The sequence below is a fragment of the Hesperophylax consimilis genome, chromosome 16 (assembly GCF_061612785.1).
Source record: "Hesperophylax consimilis isolate HC1 chromosome 16, BYU_Hcon_1.0, whole genome shotgun sequence".
Classification (NCBI taxonomy): domain Eukaryota; kingdom Metazoa; phylum Arthropoda; class Insecta; order Trichoptera; family Limnephilidae; genus Hesperophylax; species Hesperophylax consimilis.
Window position 1 is genome coordinate 16,815,877 of NC_142851.1, and position 8,486 is coordinate 16,824,362.

The following is an 8,486-nucleotide window of genomic DNA, read 5'->3' on the forward strand; positions in this document are numbered from 1 at the left end:
CTGTATGGTTCCATGGCAACTCTTGAAAAGTGTTATAAAGTCATTAAAAGGAATGGAAAAAAGCCCCATAAATTTAAACTAACAAATATATTTAATTTAGTTTTTTTATGACTTTGAATGTTTATGTTAAATTGCCACTGTCCTGAGTTGCACGGTTACCATATGTATAGTAACGCTAGAGATGTTCTTCTTTTGATATATTATATATTTATTTATAAAAAGGGGATAATTTGTAGCGGCGGGCGACGTTTGTTTGATTTTTATACAAATTACAGTTTTATTACGAGGTTGATGAAATTTAGCACACAACTAAAATATTAAAAAAACTGATATTTCACCAAATGTGTTCTCATTTTCACTCCACGCTAAGATTGCAAAAAAATGAAAACGACAAAATAGAGAATAAGATATATATTCACCATACTTACCACAGAAGAAAATGTAGGAATAATTATAAATAAGTATTTTTACAGTGGTCAGATACGGTTGGGAGTACTTTTCATACATTTCAATTTTATCTCAGAATCCTTGAAACTGGAAACTTCTGTGGAAGCTGATATCTTAAGATTAAAAGTTTGGGGTTGGCAAATTTCATCCCGTCCATTTACAGTTACAGAGTTCCTCGACTTCAACTTCAGTGATTGGATCGACGAGACCTGAGACATAAAGTAAGCAATAATTACACCAGAACAAATAATGAACAGACGATGAGAGGCGAGTTTCAATTTATCTCAATGCGATTTGAATTACAGACCTTTCCCTTTTAAATTTTATTTAATATATTTGTGTTATTTCACAAATTACTGATTAAAAATAATATATAGTAAGTAAGTAAAATAATATATAGTGGAAGATACTCCCAGTATCGGCTTGGTGTAAGTCCACCATTCACCGGCTTTGGCCATGTGTGAACAGATCTGAATTTCCCACCTTTCTTCTTTCCCTCCCCGCTACATTCAGCCTCGCAACATTCCCCCAAGTGTGGATGCAATAGTCTCACTGGCTCCAGAGCAGATTGGGACCCATTGGGTCTCCCACGGTATCACATTGAAAAAAAAGCATATGTACATACATGGATAAAAACTAAATTTGTGGAGTTTTATTTTATTTATTTTATTTATTCGAGACACAAACAGGATATTTATAAAAACATTAATTATGGATTACAAAATAAAAAAAATACAATTGTAAATATCCCTAGACTAATGTGTCTGCAGCAATCACATTTGCACATTCACATAAGCAAACATGTAAAACAATGACAATATTTATATAAAACTTAAAACTTAATTACAAAGATTGAAGCACATAATAAGTAGAAACATTTAAAAAGTAAACATTAAAAAAATTCTAAACCACTAAACGATTTTTTTATTTATTTATTTTTCTTTCTTTTTTTTTATCTAAGTACAGAAATCGTGGAGATATTTCTTGAAACAAGTTATATTATTTGCAAAAATATCTATGACAGTGTGTGTTTTAGCAAGATCATTGTATGATCGAGACATTCTAGACATAGGATTAAAATATCCAGTGTTATTGGCAAAAATTTCGGTCCAAAATATGTTCATATTTCTAGTATATTTGAGCCTGGCGTAAAAATTGAATTGATTGACTAAGTTACTATTTACACGATTATTCACAATTTTGTAAAGCATTAAGAGGTCATTTATATTTCGTCTTTTAACTAAACTCTCTAATTTGAAATATGTAAGTCTTTGTTCATACCCATTTAGAAGATGGTAGACACCTGATCGATAAGACAAGTTCTATAGAAAAGCAAAAGAATATAATATGAGAGAACTAATCTCGTCATCGCGTCGTTAGTTAATATTTATGGTATGAAAATGTAGGCTGTTCCAAATCAATTTTATATCAGAATTTATCAAGCATCGGAGGTTTTATTATTATTGCATTACGTAAATACTTTTATAAAGAAAATAACGTATTGGGAAGTACAAAATATCGTTTAACAACTATGTAACAGCAATTGAGAATATTTAAAAAAACATATTTAAAGTACAATCATGGCGTCTCAGATCGATATTAATTTCTAGCAAGGCAGATTGCCAATTCTAAGGAACCAAATACAGTTGTACCTGGTGTATTCTATAAATTATTGCTTTTCTTTAATCTATCAACTAACACCCACTTTCTTATAAACCATGATGAACAACCATTTACCCTACATTAATGGTTTATTAGTAAAGCCTTAAAATCGTTCCTAATAATAGACATGGAATAATTTTAAGATATATTATTTAACAATTTTCAGATTTACCTGTAGCCAACCCAATAAAACTTTGTTTATTATTGGACCGATTAATGTTTGCATGTTTTAAAGCTTTTTTCAGGGGAGGGTTTTATATTTTGTGACCCAGATATGAAGGTATATTATCTCTTTTGATGATACTTTGCCGTATTGCTCATCGAAATCAGACGGGTGATTCCGATTGCACTTAAGGATAAGGAATTTTACTTAACCTTAAAATTAACGACTTTTCGTTAACTAAGGACAATTCCGGTTCTACTTAAGGATACGATATTTTCCTTAACCTTAAAATTAACGACTTTTTCGTTAACTAGGGACGATTCCGATTTCACTTAAGGATTAGGAAGTTTCCTCCACCTTAAAATTAACTACTTTTTCGTTAACTGCGATTCTCTAAGATGACAGCGAAAAAGTCGTTAATTTTAAAGTTCAGGACAATCCCTATCCTTAACCGCCCCTCGGGAGATCCTTTCTGGTGTGACTTCTTATTGTTAGTTTTTATTTTATATCATATTATTTCGAACGTTTTCCATTTCAAATGGCCCAATTCGTAGTACTGTCGTCCCACAGGTTTTGAGCAATACACAGGTTATATATCTCACGGGAAGGTTTTTTTTATCCCGAACTTGAAACTCTTCTGTTATGGAAAGATTTTTTTGTGTGCGGATATTTGAAATTTTAATTTTTTAAATTCAGACCCGCGGCTATCATTATACTGTGAACATACAATACCATTTGAAGCGAACAAAAGTCTGGCAACGAATAACTTTCAGCGAGCGTGTGCGCAAATTAACTGAAACGCGAAGCTAAAACAAAATGTAAGTAATTTGATTTATATATCTAGGGTTGTACTTTGTACATGTACATTTAACGTGTTCTATATATACAGGGTATATCAGGACATACCCGACAAACTTAACCAGCGATTCATAAGCTTATTTTGAGTAAAAAATAATTCATTCCATGCGTTTGTATGGAATTTTCTCACCTGTGGCCGCTAGTAATCGCCAACACCACGCCCCAAAAGTTAATTTTGAAAGCAGTGTGTACGACTGATACAACTAAATGAGATAATGGATACAATGAAGATGGGTCATTATAAGTATGAAGCCACGCGCACTAGTGTCGCCAACAACGTTCGTCCATCTACGCACAGTAGCGCGGCGTGGCGCTCCGCCTTTTTTACATTACCTCCACAATACAGGTCCTGAGAAAATAATATCCCTCAGGGTCTATGTCATCTTTGAGAATGCTATGTGGAGGGTCTTTTTGGGGAGAGGAAGGAGTGAACATGGGTTTTGAATTGACCCATGTTGTAGGACGGTTGAACCACACAAGCCGCCAAATCTTTCAACAGCTGAGCTGTTGAGTTCTAGAGCGAGAAGTGGCAACACCCCGTTCTCTTATGACAAATCCCAACCGTGTTCAAATGATGGGCGCGCGCTTGGAGTATTTTCCGACTATGTGCCGGTGCCGAAGGGACCAGGGACGATAGGAGCATCTTCCATTGAAATACCAGTAGAACAAGGACAGCATTCCCACCAGACGCCTGTGCTCTAAAGATTACAATCCGTTCGTTAAGACGGAATCTAACGGAGACAGAGTAAAGTAAAGTATTTAGAGTTGGGCGCACCTACCACCAGCTGTTGTGTACTATTGTAGTATCTACGCACCTTGTACAAACAGCAGGCCCAGCTTCTGAGAGGCTAACATGACTTTCGTTTTTCATTGGCTTCTCCGGTTTGATAGTCCGTGCAGTTTGATCGTAGTTCAGAGACAGTTGGAACACTTACCATGCCATTTCTCCCTTTATTCCATTATGTTTGGTTTTGATACAGCCTGTATAAAGGTTGAAGTGTATACAAAGTATTGTTACATGCTTTGCATGTATGTATGTATCTGAGATACTTCTTCATGAATATATTTAGGTTTGTGTATTTTAGCCCTTGTTCGCATGTATACACAAGGTACACAAGTTCTACTTGAATATATTTTAATAAATTTATTTAAAACCTACTTGAAAGCTCGCATGTACCTAAATTATTTTACGTATGGGGGCTTTCAACATTTTTAGCATATGTAATAAATTCTAAAGTAATTCGCTTCTTGTATTAAATCCGGGGTGGGGAACCTTCGGCCCGCGAGAACATTTAGTCCGACCCGCTTAAGCAAACAGGCATAAAAATAACCGAAGGCATCAGAACAATTATTTTCCGCAACCCGCTCCGGCCATTGATTTTTGACACGTGGATAATAATATTATTCAAATTTACAAAAGAAAGAAATTCATAAATACCCTCAAATGTTACAAATATCCATAAATATCCACAAATATATTCACAAATATCCAAAAACATCAACAAACTAAAAAATCTACAATACATAATATCCAAAAATATTCACCACTTTCCAAAAATATCCACAAATTATCCTTAAAAATCCACAATATTATAAAATATCCACAATTTATCCTTATAAATCCACAATATTATAAAATATCCACAAATTATCCTTCAAAATCCACAATATTTTTTATTTTTTTTATTCTATTTATTTATTTAACACCCAGAGGGCTTTTACATGGTTGATAGTATAATTTTAATTTGAAAGATACTTTGAAACATTAAAAATAAGAATAAAATTACATTTGATAAAAGCTATGCAACAAGTCATACAAACACAAGAAACAAAAACAGAAAATTACAGCTATTTGTAGGTTTACATGATGTGTTTAGGAGTATTGTTGAAATAAATGTTTTAATATTATAAAATATCCACAATTTATCCTTATAAATCCACAATATTATAAAATATTCACAAAAATCAAAAAAAAATCTCAATTAAATTTATGATAAATATTATAAATAGGCGAAAAATCATAATAATAAAAAATCTCAATTAAATTTATTATTATTATGCTTTTTTGCCTATTTATAATATTTATCATGTTCCATTTTTAAATCCATAACTTATTAGTTATTCTAAATGGGCATGTAGAGCGAATGGGCGAAGAAAGGAGTGTAAGGAGAATATATTAAGCAAATGTGAATGTTAGCAGAAGTCATTGCACGATCAAGTGGATCAGAAACTTAAGTCGGCCATGTCAAGGGTAAGAATAATAGAAGAGTATATATATATGAGATGATGTATGAATGTGAATGAGGCAATGAGTGTGTGCCAAGACTGAGTTGTTTGGCGGTCCGTCCTCTCTGCCTGCCTCTGCGGGGAAACGGTGTGATGGTTGTTAGTTAATTTACTTGGTTTCTCACTTAAGTAATTTAACATAAATAAACCAACCATTTTGTAAAATTTTAAAACCAGATAAATAATATCGATAAATATTCACAAAATTTCCAGGACTATATACAAAAAAAAAATTAAAAATGGACAAATCATTTTACGATTGAACAAATCATTGCTCGAATGGATACAACATTGTACGAATGGACAAAAATATTTATAACATGCACACAATAATTTCTATTCTTGCGTTCTACTTTATTCTATGGGGATGCCACCTAGGTATCCACTGGTTCCAGTCATTTAAAACTGTACCCAATATTCACAATCGTTCATATAAACACGGAGAAAAATGAGTATAGCTGATTTATTAAAATCCTGTTAAAAACGTGATGGCAAGCCATTTCCTAATAAAATATTAATCAATTCAGAATATATCAGAACACGTTTTCATGCAGCTGATAAATTCTTTTCCTGATAAATGTAATGAAGAAATGAGATAATATTAGAATTTTGATGAATGAACAACATCCACATTCGTGTTTTACTGTTAGTATGTTAGAAAATCTGTCAACACATTCGTTAAAGGCTTTTTAATAAATTAGCAAGTTTACTCTATGTATTCAAAAGTAATATTGAAACCGATCTTTTTAATCGTAATTGATCTTTCCGATATCTTCTTCTTTTCAAAGAGGCCTCAGGAATGTGCTTTTTCGATAATGGTTTCCGAAAAAAGGGCTTTTATAGCCAAATGTTTGGCAAACGGACATAATTTTAGCTGCAAAGTCACTCGTTTGCTTAACTTTAACTGTCAAAAGGTCTTGCTTATCTGCCATTTAAAGTTCTTGGTCTTTCGGTGGTAGTTTTTGGCGATAAACGGCGTATGGGAGGGTTGACGCTTAGAGTCATATCGGGCTGTGAAATTGATTCTGCGTGTAAGAAGTGTATATATAAAAGGGTTTTTTTCTATTACGAAAGTTTATATTTATGACACCGTTACTTTCACTGTACACATAAAAAAATGTAAAGATTAATTAATTAACTTTGCTACTAATAGTAATTTAATTTGGTAATAATAATTAAATAATAATTTTAATTTTAATAATAATTTAATATATGAAAATATCTGGAGTCGGTGAATTATCTTCCCATTTGATCTTTGGTGATTTGACGTGTTGTTTTTGTATTTATTGTGCTTATATTAATGGACTTGCATAATGTGGATTGACCAAATGATCATTTGTGGAAAAGTGTGTGGAAGGGTGTAGTTTTTCCTGTGGGGAAGATTTAAGCAGGAAAATAAAAATTAATAATTAACAACTCGAGTGCGATTTCGCAGTAAAATACAGTGTTAATAAATATATGTTTTTATGTACCTACGTATTAATATATTTTGTTTAAAAATAATTAATATTCACATTTACATAGATAAAATATGTAACTCATAAAAATGATCCCATTAAATATGATTATTTTTTATTGGAAACTTTTATTTCCTTTCTTTTAGAACTGTGCTTTAACCATTTGAAAATACCTATATACGTATTTACGGCCGATTGGTTACGATTCTGGTCTACGAATCTGGAGGTCGCGGGCTTCAAACAAAGCTTTAGCAAGAAAATTTTATTTGATTAATATGTGTTACACAAATTGACTATTTAAAATAATGTATTACTCTGATGTAAGACCACCATTCAGAAGTGAAATGTTACTTGAAATTGATTTGTCCGTGTTTGGTGATCAGATCTGAATAGCCAGGTACTTTCCCATCTTCATCTTCATCTTCCCCATCTCTCCCCCTCCCCAGTAAAAGTCTCACTAGCTCCAGGCGGAAGAGCAGTTGAGACGTTTATGCGGTATATATATGTATTTATCACTTAATATATTTTTTTAAATAAACCTAATTTGTAGCTAGCATAGTATTTCTTCTAATATATATGTAATTCTTTCGAAGAAAATGACGATTTTATTTCCAAAACAATGCCTTAAAAGGTGTGTTTCTTTGGAAGAATAACGAAAAAAAGACAAGTTTACTAGTTTATAAAACAATTATTGCACCACATAAAGCACATTGTTCTAGTATTCTCTATATGTAAGTAGCTTAATAACACTCCAAATAATCCAGAATAGAGCATTGAGACAAATTTTGAAGTTTAATAAATTTAGGCACAAGACAAATAACAGACTAAAAAAATTATAAAACAAAAACAATGAATTATTTACTGTATAAAGCAATCCAGACGTATTACTTTGTACAAGTGAAATTAATATGTACCTAGAGTAAGAGAATTCAAAGAGAAATGTAAAAATTATGTACGTAATAAAATAAGTAAAAATAATTGTAAATTAAAATTTAATCGTGTACATATGGTCTATATTACACCACGTGATCTATTTTAAGTGTTATAAATAAAATAAAAATTTCAGAATGGGACTATATTTTATTCCTTGATTAGTGCTACATTATCAGGAGCAAACTGCCTTGGCCGACTTCATAGCTGAAAACAACAATAACAAAATCATATTTAACATGGAACTTTCAATCTCTCCATAAAATACCCCAACTGGAGATGCCATAGTCTCACTTGCTGACGGTTGGGAACAACTTTGTGATAGTAAACTTAACCCAATTGGGCATGGCATAGTCCCACTGTGTCCAGACGGTTGAAAACAGTTAGGACTCTTGTGACGTACTCACACAAAAATAAAATAAACATACCACAATCGAAATATGTTTATTTTATGGATGCCATAGCTTAACGTACTAACATAAACAAAATATGAATTTAGAAGACAACAGATTACAGCAAAAAAATCCACTTAAACTAATTGGAGTGATCACAAACCACAAACTTTCGACAGATTCGTCTGCAAGTTTGCGGTGTAGATATTATTAAGTCATTTATTTTTTCATCGTTGAATAAGATTACGCTATGAATGTATTCAGAATATTTTGAACCAAATGTAAAGTTAG